Source organism: Oncorhynchus kisutch, linkage group LG27 (assembly GCF_002021735.2).
Source record: "Oncorhynchus kisutch isolate 150728-3 linkage group LG27, Okis_V2, whole genome shotgun sequence".
Lineage (NCBI taxonomy): Eukaryota > Metazoa > Chordata > Actinopteri > Salmoniformes > Salmonidae > Oncorhynchus > Oncorhynchus kisutch.
The window spans coordinates 43,790,856-43,807,393 of NC_034200.2; the positions used below are offsets into that span (position 1 = coordinate 43,790,856).

The 16,538-nt window shown below is 46.0% G+C and overlaps 1 protein-coding gene across 1 annotated transcript in view; it reads right to left on the reverse strand.

Annotated features, from left to right (window-relative positions):
- The window catches only part of LOC109877922 (calcium/calmodulin-dependent 3',5'-cyclic nucleotide phosphodiesterase 1C-like), a 56,405-nt gene that overhangs the window by 33,266 nt on the left and 6,601 nt on the right, over positions 1 to 16,538 (reverse strand). The window lies entirely within an intron of this gene.

Here is a 16,538-nt window from a genome sequence, read left to right on the forward strand (position 1 = left end):
AACGACGGTCTCCAGTCCGGAGCCTGCAGTGATGGTACCCAGTCCGGAACCGCCAGCGACCGTCCCCAGTCCGAAGCCGCAAGCAACGGTCCCCAGTCCGGGGCCTGCAACGAGGGTCCCCAGTTTGAGGCCTGCGGCGAGGGTGCCCAGCCCGGGGCCTGCGGCAAAGGTCCCCAGTCCGGGGCCTGCGGCGAGGGTCCCCGCACAAGAGCCGCCACCAAAGTGGGGGGGAGCCAGAGGTGGAGCGGGTTCTGCGTCCTGCACCGGAGCCGCCACCAGGTTAGATCAAATCAAATTTATACATCAGCTGATATCTCAAAGTGCTGTACAGAAACCCAGCCTAAAACCCCAAATGCCAAGCAATGCAGGTGTAGAAGCACGATGCCCACCCAGACCCTAGTGTCAGGTTTGCGGCCGGAGTCCGCACCTTTGGGGAGGGGGGGGGGTACTGTCACGCCCTGAACGTAGAGATCTTTTTATTCTCTATGTTTGGTTGGTCAGGGTGTGACTCGGGTAGAAAACTCTATGTACTTTATTTCTTTGTTTTGGCCGGGTATGATTCTCAATCAGGGACAGCTGTCTATCGTTGTCTCTGATTGGGAATCATACTTAGGTAGCCTGTTCTGCCACCTTAGTTTTGTGGGAAGTTGTTCTTGTACAGCTCTGTGTCGCCTACCGAACGTTACGGTCGTTTTCCTTTTGTTGTTTTTAGGTGTTCATTTTTAATAAAGACAAAATGTACGCCTACAACGCTGCAACTTGGTCCGATCATTTCAACGATTTCAACGAGCGTAACATCATTAAATATGAGGCCTATTTGGATATCTTGTTTTCTCAATATGATGACAAATACTGACAGTAGATCTACATAGTATATGTTCTTAGCACATACAATGCATATGCTCTTGACTGAGATACATATCAGGATCTTGATATGCATTTTTATATGCTGAATAAGGACCATTTCTGATGCTTCTTTGAGTTTTGAGGACATGTGTCACGTCCTGACCTTAGTTCCTTTTTTATGTCTCTATTTTGGTTTGGTCAGGGCGAGTTGGGGTGGGCATTCTATGTGTTTTTTCTATGTTGTTAAATTTCTATGTGTTTGGCCTGGTATGGTTCTCAATCAGAGGCAACTGTCGGTCGTTGTCTCTGATTGAGAACCCTATTTAGGTAGCCTGTTTTCCCCATGTTGGTTGTGGGTGATTATTTTCCCTGTCTGTGTTTGGCCTGGTATGGTTCTCAATCAGAGGCAGCTGTCGATCGTTGTCTCTGATTGAGAATCATACTTAGGTAGCCTGTTTACCCCATGTTGGTTGTGGGTGATTATTTTCCCTGTCTGTGTTTGCTCCATACGGGACTGTGTCGGTTTCCATTTATTCTCTTATTCTTTGGTTTTCTGTGTTCAGTTATATTTCATTAAAATTATATTATGGACACGTACAACGCTGCGCATTGGTCCGATCCTTCCTACTCCTCCTCAGAAGAGGAGGAAGAAAACCGTTACAACATGCTCAATAATTTGACAAATATTAAATCGATATCACTCTTTCATACACTAGCTATAATTTTTTGTATTCCCTCTGGATAAAGGCACAAGCAAACCGCAAGCTAAAAGCACTGTAACAATAATCATTTTATCTGCTGTGGAATTCATTTTTTTTTTTATTTGGGCGCCACAAATGAGCGTGTAAATCGTGCGGTCAAACTGACGACTGGAGAAACAAATAAGTGAGAAGATGTTAAGAAAAAATCTCAAAGAATTTAACGCTAAAGTGAGTCGCTAATTTGCTATGTTTTATTTATCTAAGTAACTAGACACAAAAACGTTAGCTAATTTGGCCAGCAGCCAGTAGGGCTAGCTAGCTTGCTAGGCTTGATATGGGGGTAAAAGCTCAATGTTAGCTATCCTTGCTAGCTAAAGAAATTATGAAATTGCCTTTCCTACAGGGAAAAACATGTTTACCCCCTATCAAGCCTCAGGGTGACAGCTAACGTTTTAAAAACGTTTAGGCATATTTTGTATTACTGGTTAATATAAGTTAGCCAGCAACGTTTGTTTTCTGTTAAATAAATACAACACCAGAAAACAGGTGTTGTGATTGGAGCTCTAGATTGTCTACACTGCATTTTAGTTTTTTTTACAGAAAAAGCAGAGATGTGCTTTGGAAATAGCAACTTGGATTAAATATGAGGATGTTTGTCTTTCCGGGCCTTGTAGCCTATTACTGAGTATGGTGCTGTAGGCTCAGATATGTTACCTTCAGTCAGTATGGTGCTGAAGGTTCAGCTATGTCACCTTCAGTATGGTGCTGTAGGCTCAGATATGTTACCTTCAGTATGGTGCTGTAGGCTCAGATATGTTACCTTCAGTATGGTGCTGTAGGCTCAGATATGTTACCTTCAGTATGGTGCTGTAGGCTCAGATATGTTACCTTCAGTATGATGCTGTAGGCTCAGATATGTCACCTTCAGTCAGCATGGTGCTGTAGGCTCAGGTATGTTACCTTCACTATGGTGCTGTAGGCTCAGATATGTCACCTTCAGTCAGTATGGTGCTGTAGGCTCAGATATGTTACCTTCAGTCAGTATGGTGCTGAAGACTCAGATATGTCACCTTCAGTCAGTATGGTGCTGAAGTCTCAGATATGTTACCTTCAGTCAGTATGGTGCTGTAGGCTCAGATATGTCACCTTCAGTCAGCATGGTGCTGTAGGCTCAGATATGTCACCTTCAGTCAGTATGGTGCTGTTGGCTCAGATATGTCACCCTCAGTCAGTATAGTGCTGAAGGATCAGATATGTTACCTTCAGTCAGTATGGTGCTGAAGGCTCAGATATGTCACCCTCAGTCAGTATAGTGCTGAAGGCTCAGATATGTTACCTTCAGTATGGTGCTGAAGGCTCAGATATGTTACCTTCAGTCAGTATGGTGCTGTAGGCTCAGATATGTTACCTTCAGTCAGTATGGTGCTGAAGGCTCAGATATGTCACCTTCAGTCAGTATGGTGCTGAAGGCTCAGATATGTTACCTTCAGTATGGTGCTGTAGGCTCAGATATGTTAGCTTCAGTCAGCATGGTGCTGTAGGCTCAGATATGTTACCTTCAGTATTGTGCTGAAGGCTCAGATATGTCACCTTCAGTGTGGTGCTGTAGGCTCAGATATGTCACCTTCAGTCAGTATGGTGCTGAAGGCTCAGATATGTTACTTTCAGTATGGTGCTGAAGACTCAGATATGTTACCTTCAGTATGGTGCTGTAGGCTCAGATATGTTACCATCAGTATGGTGCTGTAGGCTCAGATATGGCACCTTCAGTCAGTATGGTGCTGTAGGCTCAGATATGTTACCTTCAGTCAGTATGGTGCTGAAGGCTCAGATATGTTACCTTCAGTCAGTATGGTGCTGAAGGCTCAGATATGTCACCTTCAGTCAGTATAGTGCTGTAGGCTCAGATATGTCACCTTCAGCCAGTATGGTGCTGTAGGCTCAGATATGTTACCTTCAGTCAGTATGGTGCTGAAGGCTCAGAAATGTCACCTTCAGTCAGTATGGTGCTGAAGGCTCAGATATGTTACTTTCAGTCAGTATAGTGCTGAAGGCTCAGATATGTCACCTTCAGTCATTATGGTGCTGTAGGCTCAGATATGTTACCTTCAGTATGGTGCTGAAGGCTCAGATATGTTACCTTCAGTATGGTGCTGTAGGCTCAGATATGGCACCTTCAGTCAGTATGGTGCTGTGGGATCAGATATGTTACCTTCAGTCAGTATGGTGCTGAAGGCTCAGATATGTTACCTTCAGTCAGTATGGTTTTGAAGGCTCAGATATGTCACCTTCAGTCAGTATAGTGCTGTAGGCTCAGATATGTCACCTTCAGTCAGTATGGGGCTGTAGGCTCAGAAATGTTACCTTCAGTCAGTATGGTGCTGAAGGCTCAGATATGTCACCTCCAGTCAGCATGGTGCTGTAGGCTCAGATATGTTACCTTCAGTCAGTATGGTTCTGAATGCTCAGATATGTCCCCTTCAGTCAGTATGGTGCTGAAGGCTCAGATATGTTACCTTCAGTATGGTGCTGTAGGCTCAGATATGTTACCTTCAGTCAGTATGGTGTTGTAGGCTCAGATATGTCACCTTCAGTCAGTATGGTGCTGAAGGCTCAGATATGTCACCTTCAGTCAGTATAGTGCTGAAGTCTCAGATATGTCACCTCCAGTCAGCATGGTGTTGTAGGCTCAGATATGTCACCTTCAATATGGTGCTGTAGGCTCAGATATGTTACCTTCAGTCAGTATTGTGCTGTAGGCTCAGATATGTCACCCTCAGTCAGTATGGTGCTGAAGGCTCAGATATGTTACCTTCAGTATGGTGCTGAAGGCTCAGATATGTTACCTTCAGACAGCATGGTGCTGTAGGCTCAGATATGTTACCTTCAGTCAGTATGGCGCTTAAGGCTCAGATATGTCACCTTCAGTCAGTATAGTGCTAAAGGCTCAGATATGTCACCTTCAGTCAGTATAGTGCTGTAAGCTCAGAAATGTTACCTTCAGTATGGTGCTGAAGGCTCAGAAATGTTACCTTCATGTGAAGAAGCAACATGATTTTCCGCGCCTAAACTGGTCAAATAACTTACGCCACTGGACATTTCATGATTCGGATTTAACCCATTTTCGACATATAAAGATGAATATTATATATCATGTAAGGATATCTATTGAAATATATTAAAAAAATTATAGGAATACAAAAACAATCAGGTAATGACTACAGATAAGATACATTTCTGACAGTATGTGGATCCGTTCATGCCTGAGTATCAAGGCCTAGATATGTCAACATGTTGGTGTGGCAGGTTTAGTGGTTAGAGCGTTGGGCCAGTAACCAAAAGTTTGCAAGATCGAATCCCCGAGCTGACAAGGTGGAAATCTATTGTTCTGCCCCTGAACAAGGCAGTTTACCCACTTTTCCTAGGACATCATTGAAAATAAGAATTTGTTCTTAACTGACTTGCCTAGTTAATTACAGGTTAAAAAAAATCATTGACACATACCCTTTCTGGTGATCGACTTCCTTTCCGGCGACGACAGAGATGGCTGCCTCGCTTCGCGTTCCTAGGAAACTATGCAGTATTTTGGTTATTTCTTACATTATTACCACCAGCCAATATGAGGTTTTATCTTAACTCTTATTACATACAGTCGGGAGGAACTATTGTATATAAGAGCAACGTCAACTCACCAACATTACGACCAGGAACACGACTTTCCCGAAGCGGATCCTCTATTTGGTCCACCACCCAGGACAATGGATCGGATCCCAGCAGGTGACCCAAAACAACAGCGCCGCAGAAGGGCAGACAGAGTGGTCTTCTGGTCAGGCTTCGGAGACGGGCACATCGCGCACCACTCCCGAGTATACTACTCGCCAATGTCCAGTCTCTTGACAACAAGGTAGACGAAATCCGAGCAAGGGTTGCCTTCCAGAGAGACATCAGAGATTGTAACATTCTTTGTTTCACGGAAACATGGCTCTCTCGGGATAAGTTATCAGAGTCGGTACAGCCACCTGGCTTCTTCATGCATCGAGCCGAAAGAAACAAACACCTCTCTGGTAAGAAGAAGGGCGGGGGTTAACGAGACGTGGTGTGATTAACGAGACGTGGTGTGATCATAACAACATACAGGAACTCAAGTCCTTTTGTTCACCTGAACTAGAATTCCTTACAATCAAATGCCGACCGCATTATCTACTAAGAGAATTCTCTTCGATCATAATCACAGTAGTGTATATCCCGCCCCAAACAGACGAATCGATGGCACCTGAAAGAACTTCATTTGACTCTATATAAACTGGAAAACACATATCCTGCTGCATTTATTGTAGCCGGGGATTTTAACAAGGCTAATCTGAAAACAAGGCTCTCCAAATGTTATCAGCATATCGAATGAGCGACCTGGGCTAGCAAAACCCTGGATCATTGTTATTCTAACTTCCGCGACGCATATAAAGCCCTCCCCCGCCCTCCTTTCGGAAAATTTGACCACGACTCCATTTTGTTGCTCCCAGCCTATAGACAGAAACTAAAACAGGAAGCACCCGTGCTCAGGTCTGTTCAATGCTGGTCCGACCAATCGGATTCCACACTTCAAGATTCGATCACGTGGACTGGGATATGTTTCGCATAGCGTCGGACAATAACATTGATGAATACGCTGATTCGGTGAGCAAATTTTTTAGCAAGTGCATCGGTGATGTTGTACCCATAGCGTCTATTAAAACATTCCCCAATCAGAAACCGTGGATTGAAGGCAGCATTTGCGCAAAACTGAAAGCGCAAACCACTGCTTTTAACCAGGGCAAGGCGACCGGAAACATGACCGAATACAAACAGTGTAGCTATTCCCTCCGCAAGGCTATTAAACAAGCTAAGCGTCAGTATAGAGACAAAGTAGAGTCGCAATTCAACGTCTCAGACACAAGAGATATGTGGTAGGGTCTATAGTCAATCACGGACCACAAAAGGAAAACCAGCCCCGTCGCGGCCCCCGATGTCTTGCTCCCAGACAAACGAAACAACTTCTTTGCTCGCTTTGAGGACAATACAGTGCCACTGACACGGCCCGCTACCAAAACCTGCGGGCTCTCCTTCACTGCAGCCATTGTGAGAAAAACATTTAAACGTGTTAACCCTCGCAAGGCTGCCGGCCCAGACGGCATCCCCAGCCGCGTCCTCAGAGCATGCACAGACCAGCTGGCTGGTGTGTTTACGGACATATTCAATCATATATTCAATCAAACCTTATGTTTGATGTTCCCACATGCTTCAAGAGGGCCACCATTGTTCCAGTTCCCAAGAAAAGCAAAAGTAAATTAGCAAAATGACTATCGCCCCGTAGCACTCACTTCCGTCATCATGAGGTGCTTTGAGAGACGAGTCAAGGACCATATCACCTCCACCGTACCTGACATCCTAGACCCACTCCAATTTGCTTAGCGACCAAATAGGTCCAAAGACGACGCAATCACACTGCACACTGCCCTAACCCATCTGGACAAGAGGAATACCTATGTAAGAATGCTGTTCATCGACTACAGCTCAGCATTTAACACCATAGTACCCTCCAAACTCATCATCAAGTTCGAGACCCTGGGTATCGACCCCGCCCTGTGCAACTGGGTCCTGGACTTCCTGGCGGGCCGCTCCCAGGTGGTGAGGGTAGGTAACAACATCTCCACCCCGCTGCTCCTCAACACTGGGGTCCCACAAGGGTGCGTTCTCAGCCCTCTCCTGTACTCCCTGTTCACCCATGACTGCGTGGCCATGCACGCCTCCAACTCAATCATCAAGTTTGCAGACGACAAAACAGTGGTAGGCTTGATTACCAACAACGTCGAGACGGCCTACAGGGAGGAGGTGAGTGCCCTTGGAGTGTGGTGTCAGGAAAATAACCTCACACTCAATGTCAACAAAACAAAGGAGATGATAGTGGACTTCAGGAAACAGCAGAGAGAGCGATGGGAGAGTAGTGGAGAAGGTGGAATGTTTTGAGTTCCTCGGTATACACATCACGGACAAACTGAAATGGTCCACCCACACAGACAGCATGGTGAAAAAGGTGCAGCAGCGCCTCTTCAACCTCAGGAAGCTGAAGATATTTGGCTTGTGACGAAAAACACTCACAAACTTTTACAGATGCACAATCGAGAGCATCCTGTCGGGTTGTATCATCGCCTGGTATGGCAACTGCTCCGCCCACAACCGTAAGGCTCTCCAGAGGGTAGTGAGGTCTGCACAACGCATCACCGGGGGCAAACTACCTGCCCTCCAGGACACCTAAACCACCCGATGTCACAGGAATGCCAAAAAGATAATCAAGGACAACAACAACCCGAGCCACTGCCTGTTCACCCGGCTATCATCCAGAAGGCGAGGTCAGTACAGTTGCATCAAAGTGGGGACCGAGAGACTGAAAAACAGCTTCTATCTCAAGGCCATCAGACTGTTAAACAGCCACCACTAACATTGAGTGGCTGCTGCCAACATACTGACTCAACTCTAGCCACTTTAATAATGGAAAAATGTATGTAATAAATGTATCACTAGCCACTTTATATGTTTACATACCCTACATTACTCATCTCATATGTATATACTGTACTCTGTACCATCTACTGCATCTTGCCTATGCCGTTCGGCCATCGCTCATCCATATGTATATACTGTACTTTGTACCATCTACTGCATCTTGCCTATGCCGTTCGGCCATCGCTCATCCATATGTATATACTGTACTCTGTACCATCTACTGCATCTTGCCTATGCCGTTCGGCCATCGCTCATCCATATGTATATACTGTACTCTGTACCATCTACTGCATCTTGCCTATGCCGTTCGGCCATCGCTCATCCATATGTATATACTGTACTCTGTACCATCTACTGCATCTTGCCTATGCCGTTCGGCCATCGCTCATCCATATGTATATACTGTACTCTGTACCATCTACTGCATCTTGCCTATGCCGTTCGGCCATCGCTCATCCATATGTATATACTGTACTCTGTACCATCTACTGCATCTTGCCTATGCCGTTCGGCCATCGCTCATCCATATGTATATACTGTACTCTGTACCATCTACTGCATCTTGCCTATGCCGTTCGGCCATCGCTCATCCATATGTATATACTGTACTCTGTACCATCTACTGCATCTTGCCTATGCCGTTCGGCCATCGCTCATCCATATGTATATACTGTACTCTGTACCATCTACTGCATCTTGCCTATGCCGTTCGGCCATCGCTCATCCATATGTATATACTGTACTCTGTACCATCTACTGCATCTTGCCTATGCCGTTCGGCCATCGCTCATCCATATGTATATACTGTACTCTGTACCATCTACTGCATCTTGCCTATGCCGTTCGGCCATCGCTCATCCATATGTATATACTGTACTCTGTACCATCTACTGCATCTTGCCTATGCCGTTCGGCCATCGCTCATCCATATGTACATACTGTACTCTGTACCATCTACTGCATCTTGCCTATGCCGTTCGGCCATCGCTCATCCATATGTACATACTGTACTCTGTACCATCTACTGCATCTTGCCTATGCCGTTCGGCCATCGCTCATCCATATGTATATACTGTACTCTGTACCATCTACTGCATCTTGCCTATGCCGTTCGGCCATCGCTCATCCATATGTATATACTGTACTCTGTACCATCTACTGCATCTTGCCTATGCCGTTCGGCCATCGCTCATCCATATGTATATACTGTACTCTGTACCATCTACTGCATCTTGCCTATGCCGTTCGGCCATCGCTCATCCATATGTATATACTGTACTCTGTACCATCTACTGCATCTTGCCTATGCCGTTCGGCCATCGCTCATCCATATGTATATACTGTACTCTGTACCATCTACTGCATCTTGCCTATGCCGTTCGGCCATCGCTCATCCATATGTATATACTGTACTCTGTACCATCTACTGCATCTTGCCTATGCCGTTCGGCCATCGCTCATCCATATGTATATACTGTACTCTGTACCATCTACTGCATCTTGCCTATGCCGTTCGGCCATCGCTCATCCATATGTATATACTGTACTCTGTACCATCTACTGCATCTTGCCTATGCCGTTCGGCCATCGCTCATCCATATGTATATACTGTAATCTGTACCATCTACTGCATCTTGCCTATGCCGTTCGGCCATCGCTCATCCATATGTATATACTGTACTCTGTACCATCTACTGCATCTTGCCTATGCCGTTCGGCCATCGCTCATCCATATGTATATACTGTACTCTGTACCATCTACTGCATCTTGCCTATGCCGTTCGGCCATCGCTCATCCATATGTATATACTGTACTCTGTACCATCTACTGCATCTTGCCTATGCCGTTCGGCCATCGCTCATCCATATGTATATACTGTACTCTGTACCATCTACTGCATCTTGCCTATGCCGTTCGGCCATCGCTCATCCATATGTATATACTGTACTCTGTACCATCTACTGCATCTTGCCTATGCCGTTCGGCCATCGCTCATCCATATGTATATACTGTACTCTGTACCATCTACTGCATCTTGCCTATGCCGTTCGGCCATCGCTCATCCATATGTATATACTGTACTCTGTACCATCTACTGCATCTTGCCTATGCCGTTCGGCCATCGCTCATCCATATGTATATACTGTACTCTGTACCATCTACTGCATCTTGCCTATGCCGTTCGGCCATCGCTCATCCATATGTATATACTGTACTCTGTACCATCTACTGCATCTTGCCTATGCCGTTCGGCCATCGCTCATCCATATGTATATACTGTACTCTGTACCATCTACTGCATCTTGCCTATGCCGTTCGGCCATCGCTCATCCATATGTATATACTGTACTCTGTACCATCTACTGCATCTTGCCTATGCCGTTCGGCCATCGCTCATCCATATGTATATACTGTACTCTGTACCATCTACTGCATCTTGCCTATGCCGTTCGGCCATCGCTCATCCATATGTATATACTGTACTCTGTACCATCTACTGCATCTTGCCTATGCCGTTCGGCCATCGCTCATCCATATGTATATACTGTACTCTGTACCATCTACTGCATCTTGCCTATGCCGTTCGGCCATCGCTCATCCATATGTACATACTGTACTCTGTACCATCTACTGCATCTTGCCTATGCCGTTCGGCCATCGCTCATCCATATGTACATACTGTACTCTGTACCATCTACTGCATCTTGCCTATGCCGTTCGGCCATCGCTCATCCATATGTATATACTGTACTCTGTACCATCTACTGCATCTTGCCTATGCCGTTCGGCCATCGCTCATCCATATGTATATACTGTACTCTGTACCATCTACTGCATCTTGCCTATGCCGTTCGGCCATCGCTCATCCATATGTATATACTGTACTCTGTACCATCTACTGCATCTTGCCTATGCCGTTCGGCCATCGCTCATCCATATGTATATACTGTACTCTGTACCATCTACTGCATCTTGCCTATGCCGTTCGGCCATCGCTCATCCATATGTATATACTGTACTCTGTACCATCTACTGCATCTTGCCTATGCCGTTCGGCCATCGCTCATCCATATGTATATACTGTACTCTGTACCATCTACTGCATCTTGCCTATGCCGTTCGGCCATCGCTCATCCATATGTATATACTGTACTCTGTACCATCTACTGCATCTTGCCTATGCCGTTCGGCCATCGCTCATCCATATGTATATACTGTACTCTGTACCATCTACTGCATCTTGCCTATGCCGTTCGGCCATCGCTCATCCATATGTATATACTGTACTCTGTACCATCTACTGCATCTTGCCTATGCCGTTCGGCCACCGCTCATCCATATGTATATACTGTACTCTGTACCATCTACTGCATCTTGCCTATGCCGTTCGGCCATCGCTCATCCATATGTATATACTGTACTCTGTACCATCTACTGCATCTTGCCTATGCCGTTCGGCCATCGCTCATCCATATGTATATACTGTACTCTGTACCATCTACTGCATCTTGCCTATGCCGTTCGGCCATCGCTCATCCATATGTATATACTGTACTCTGTACCATCTACTGCATCTTGCCTATGCCGTTCGGCCATCGCTCATCCATATGTATATACTGTACTCTGTACCATCTACTGCATCTTGCCTATGCCGTTCGGCCATCGCTCATCCATATGTATATACTGTACTCTGTACCATCTACTGCATCTTGCCTATGCCGTTCGGCCATCGCTCATCCATATGTATATACTGTACTCTGTACCATCTACTGCATCTTGCCTATGCCGTTCGGCCATCGCTCATCCATATGTATATACTGTACTCTGTACCATCTACTGCATCTTGCCTATGCCGTTCGGCCATCGCTCATCCATATGTATATACTGTACTCTGTACCATCTACTGCATCTTGCCTATGCCGTTCGGCCATCGCTCATCCATATGTATATACTGTACTCTGTACCATCTACTGCATCTTGCCTATGCCGTTCGGCCATCGCTCATCCATATGTATATACTGTACTCTGTACCATCTACTGCATCTTGCCTATGCCGTTCGGCCATCGCTCATCCATATGTACATACTGTACTCTGTACCATCTACTGCATCTTGCCTATGCCGTTCGGCCATCGCTCATCCATATGTACATACTGTACTCTGTACCATCTACTGCATCTTGCCTATGCCGTTCGGCCATCGCTCATCCATATGTATATACTGTACTCTGTACCATCTACTGCATCTTGCCTATGCCGTTCGGCCATCGCTCATCCATATGTATATACTGTACTCTGTACCATCTACTGCATCTTGCCTATGCCGTTCGGCCATCGCTCATCCATATGTATATACTGTACTCTGTACCATCTACTGCATCTTGCCTATGCCGTTCGGCCATCGCTCATCCATATGTATATACTGTACTCTGTACCATCTACTGCATCTTGCCTATGCCGTTCGGCCATCGCTCATCCATATGTATATACTGTACTCTGTACCATCTACTGCATCTTGCCTATGCCGTTCGGCCATCGCTCATCCATATGTATATACTGTACTCTGTACCATCTACTGCATCTTGCCTATGCCGTTCGGCCATCGCTCATCCATATGTATATACTGTACTCTGTACCATCTACTGCATCTTGCCTATGCCGTTCGGCCATCGCTCATCCATATGTATATACTGTACTCTGTACCATCTACTGCATCTTGCCTATGCCGTTCGGCCATCGCTCATCCATATGTACATACTGTACTCTGTACCATCTACTGCATCTTGCCTATGCCGTTCGGCCATCGCTCATCCATATGTACATACTGTACTCTGTACCATCTACTGCATCTTGCCTATGCCGTTCGGCCATCGCTCATCCATATGTACATACTGTACTCTGTACCATCTACTGCATCTTGCCTATGCCGTTCGGCCATCGCTCATCCATATGTATATACTGTACTCTGTACCATCTACTGCATCTTGCCTATGCCGTTCGGCCATCGCTCATCCATATGTATATACTGTACTCTGTACCATCTACTGCATCTTGCCTATGCCGTTCGGCCATCGCTCATCCATATGTATATACTGTACTCTGTACCATCTACTGCATCTTGCCTATGCCGTTCGGCCATCGCTCATCCATATGTATATACTGTACTCTGTACCATCTACTGCATCTTGCCTATGCCGTTCGGCCATCGCTCATCCATATGTATATACTGTACTCTGTACCATCTACTGCATCTTGCCTATGCCGTTCGGCCATCGCTCATCCATATGTATATACTGTACTCTGTACCATCTACTGCATCTTGCCTATGCCGTTCGGCCATCGCTCATCCATATGTATATACTGTACTCTGTACCATCTACTGCATCTTGCCTATGCCGTTCGGCCATCGCTCATCCATATGTATATACTGTACTCTGTACCATCTACTGCATCTTGCCTATGCCGTTCGGCCATCGCTCATCCATATGTATATACTGTACTCTGTACCATCTACTGCATCTTGCCTATGCCGTTCGGCCATCGCTCATCCATATGTATATACTGTACTCTGTACCATCTACTGCATCTTGCCTATGCCGTTCGGCCATCGCTCATCCATATGTATATACTGTACTCTGTACCATCTACTGCATCTTGCCTATGCCGTTCGGCCATCGCTCATCCATATGTATATACTGTACTCTGTACCATCTACTGCATCTTGCCTATGCCGTTCGGCCATCGCTCATCCATATGTATATACTGTACTCTGTACCATCTACTGCATCTTGCCTATGCCGTTCGGCCATCGCTCATCCATATGTACATACTGTACTCTGTACCATCTACTGCATCTTGCCTATGCCGTTCGGCCATCGCTCATCCATATGTACATACTGTACTCTGTACCATCTACTGCATCTTGCCTATGCCGTTCGGCCATCGCTCATCCATATGTACATACTGTACTCTGTACCATCTACTGCATCTTGCCTATGCCGTTCGGCCATCGCTCATCCATATGTACATACTGTACTCTGTACCATCTACTGCATCTTGCCTATGCCGTTCGGCCATCGCTCATCCATATGTACATACTGTACTCTGTACCATCTACTGCATCTTGCCTATGCCGTTCGGCCATCGCTCATCCATATGTACATACTGTACTCTGTACCATCTACTGCATCTTGCCTATGCCGTTCGGCCATCGCTCATCCATATGTACATACTGTACTCTGTACCATCTACTGCATCTTGCCTATGCCGTTCGGCCATCGCTCATCCATATGTACATACTGTACTCTGTACCATCTACTGCATCTTGCCTATGCCGTTCGGCCATCGCTCATCCATATGTATATACTGTACTCTGTACCATCTACTGCATCTTGCCTATGCCGTTCGGCCATCGCTCATCCATATGTATATACTGTACTCTGTACCATCTACTGCATCTTGCCTATGCCGTTCGGCCATCGCTCATCCATATGTATATACTGTACTCTGTACCATCTACTGCATCTTGCCTATGCCGTTCGGCCATCGCTCATCCATATGTATATACTGTACTCTGTACCATCTACTGCATCTTGCCTATGCCGTTCGGCCATCGCTCATCCATATGTATATACTGTACTCTGTACCATCTACTGCATCTTGCCTATGCCGTTCGGCCATCGCTCATCCATATGTATATACTGTACTCTGTACCATCTACTGCATCTTGCCTATGCCGTTCGGCCATCGCTCATCCATATGTATATACTGTACTCTGTACCATCTACTGCATCTTGCCTATGCCGTTCGGCCATCGCTCATCCATATGTATATACTGTACTCTGTACCATCTACTGCATCTTGCCTATGCCGTTCGGCCATCGCTCATCCATATGTATATACTGTACTCTGTACCATCTACTGCATCTTGCCTATGCCGTTCGGCCATCGCTCATCCATATGTATATACTGTACTCTGTACCATCTACTGCATCTTGCCTATGCCGTTCGGCCATCGCTCATCCATATGTATATACTGTACTCTGTACCATCTACTGCATCTTGCCTATGCCGTTCGGCCATCGCTCATCCATATGTATATACTGTACTCTGTACCATCTACTGCATCTTGCCTATGCCGTTCGGCCATCGCTCATCCATATGTATATACTGTACTCTGTACCATCTACTGCATCTTGCCTATGCCGTTCGGCCATCGCTCATCCATATGTATATACTGTACTCTGTACCATCTACTGCATCTTGCCTATGCCGTTCGGCCATCGCTCATCCATATGTATATACTGTACTCTGTACCATCTACTGCATCTTGCCTATGCCGTTCGGCCATCGCTCATCCATATGTATATACTGTACTCTGTACCATCTACTGCATCTTGCCTATGCCGTTCGGCCATCGCTCATCCATATGTATATACTGTACTCTGTACCATCTACTGCATCTTGCCTATGCCGTTCGGCCATCGCTCATCCATATGTATATACTGTACTCTGTACCATCTACTGCATCTTGCCTATGCCGTTCGGCCATCGCTCATCCATATGTATATACTGTACTCTGTACCATCTACTGCATCTTGCCTATGCCGTTCGGCCATCGCTCATCCATATGTATATACTGTACTCTGTACCATCTACTGCATCTTGCCTATGCCGTTCGGCCATCGCTCATCCATATGTATATACTGTACTCTGTACCATCTACTGCATCTTGCCTATGCCGTTCGGCCATCGCTCATCCATATGTATATACTGTACTCTGTACCATCTACTGCATCTTGCCTATGCCGTTCGGCCATCGCTCATCCATATGTATATACTGTACTCTGTACCATCTACTGCATCTTGCCTATGCCGTTCGGCCATCGCTCATCCATATGTATATACTGTACTCTGTACCATCTACTGCATCTTGCCTATGCCGTTCGGCCATCGCTCATCCATATGTATATACTGTACTCTGTACCATCTACTGCATCTTGCCTATGCCGTTCGGCCACCGCTCATCCATATGTATATACTGTACTCTGTACCATCTACTGCATCTTGCCTATGCCGTTCGGCCATCGCTCATCCATATGTATATACTGTACTCTGTACCATCTACTGCATCTTGCCTATGCCGTTCGGCCATCGCTCATCCATATGTATATACTGTACTCTGTACCATCTACTGCATCTTGCCTATGCCGTTCGGCCATCGCTCATCCATATGTATATACTGTACTCTGTACCATCTACTGCATCTTGCCTATGCCGTTCGGCCATCGCTCATCCATATGTATATACTGTACTCTGTACCATCTACTGCATCTTGCCTATGCCGTTCGGCCATCACTCATTCATGTATCTTTATGTACATAGGCTGTTAGTTTAGATGTCCGCAGGAGACTGAGGTGTGTGCGAGTTGGTACGTGTGTGTGAGAGGTTA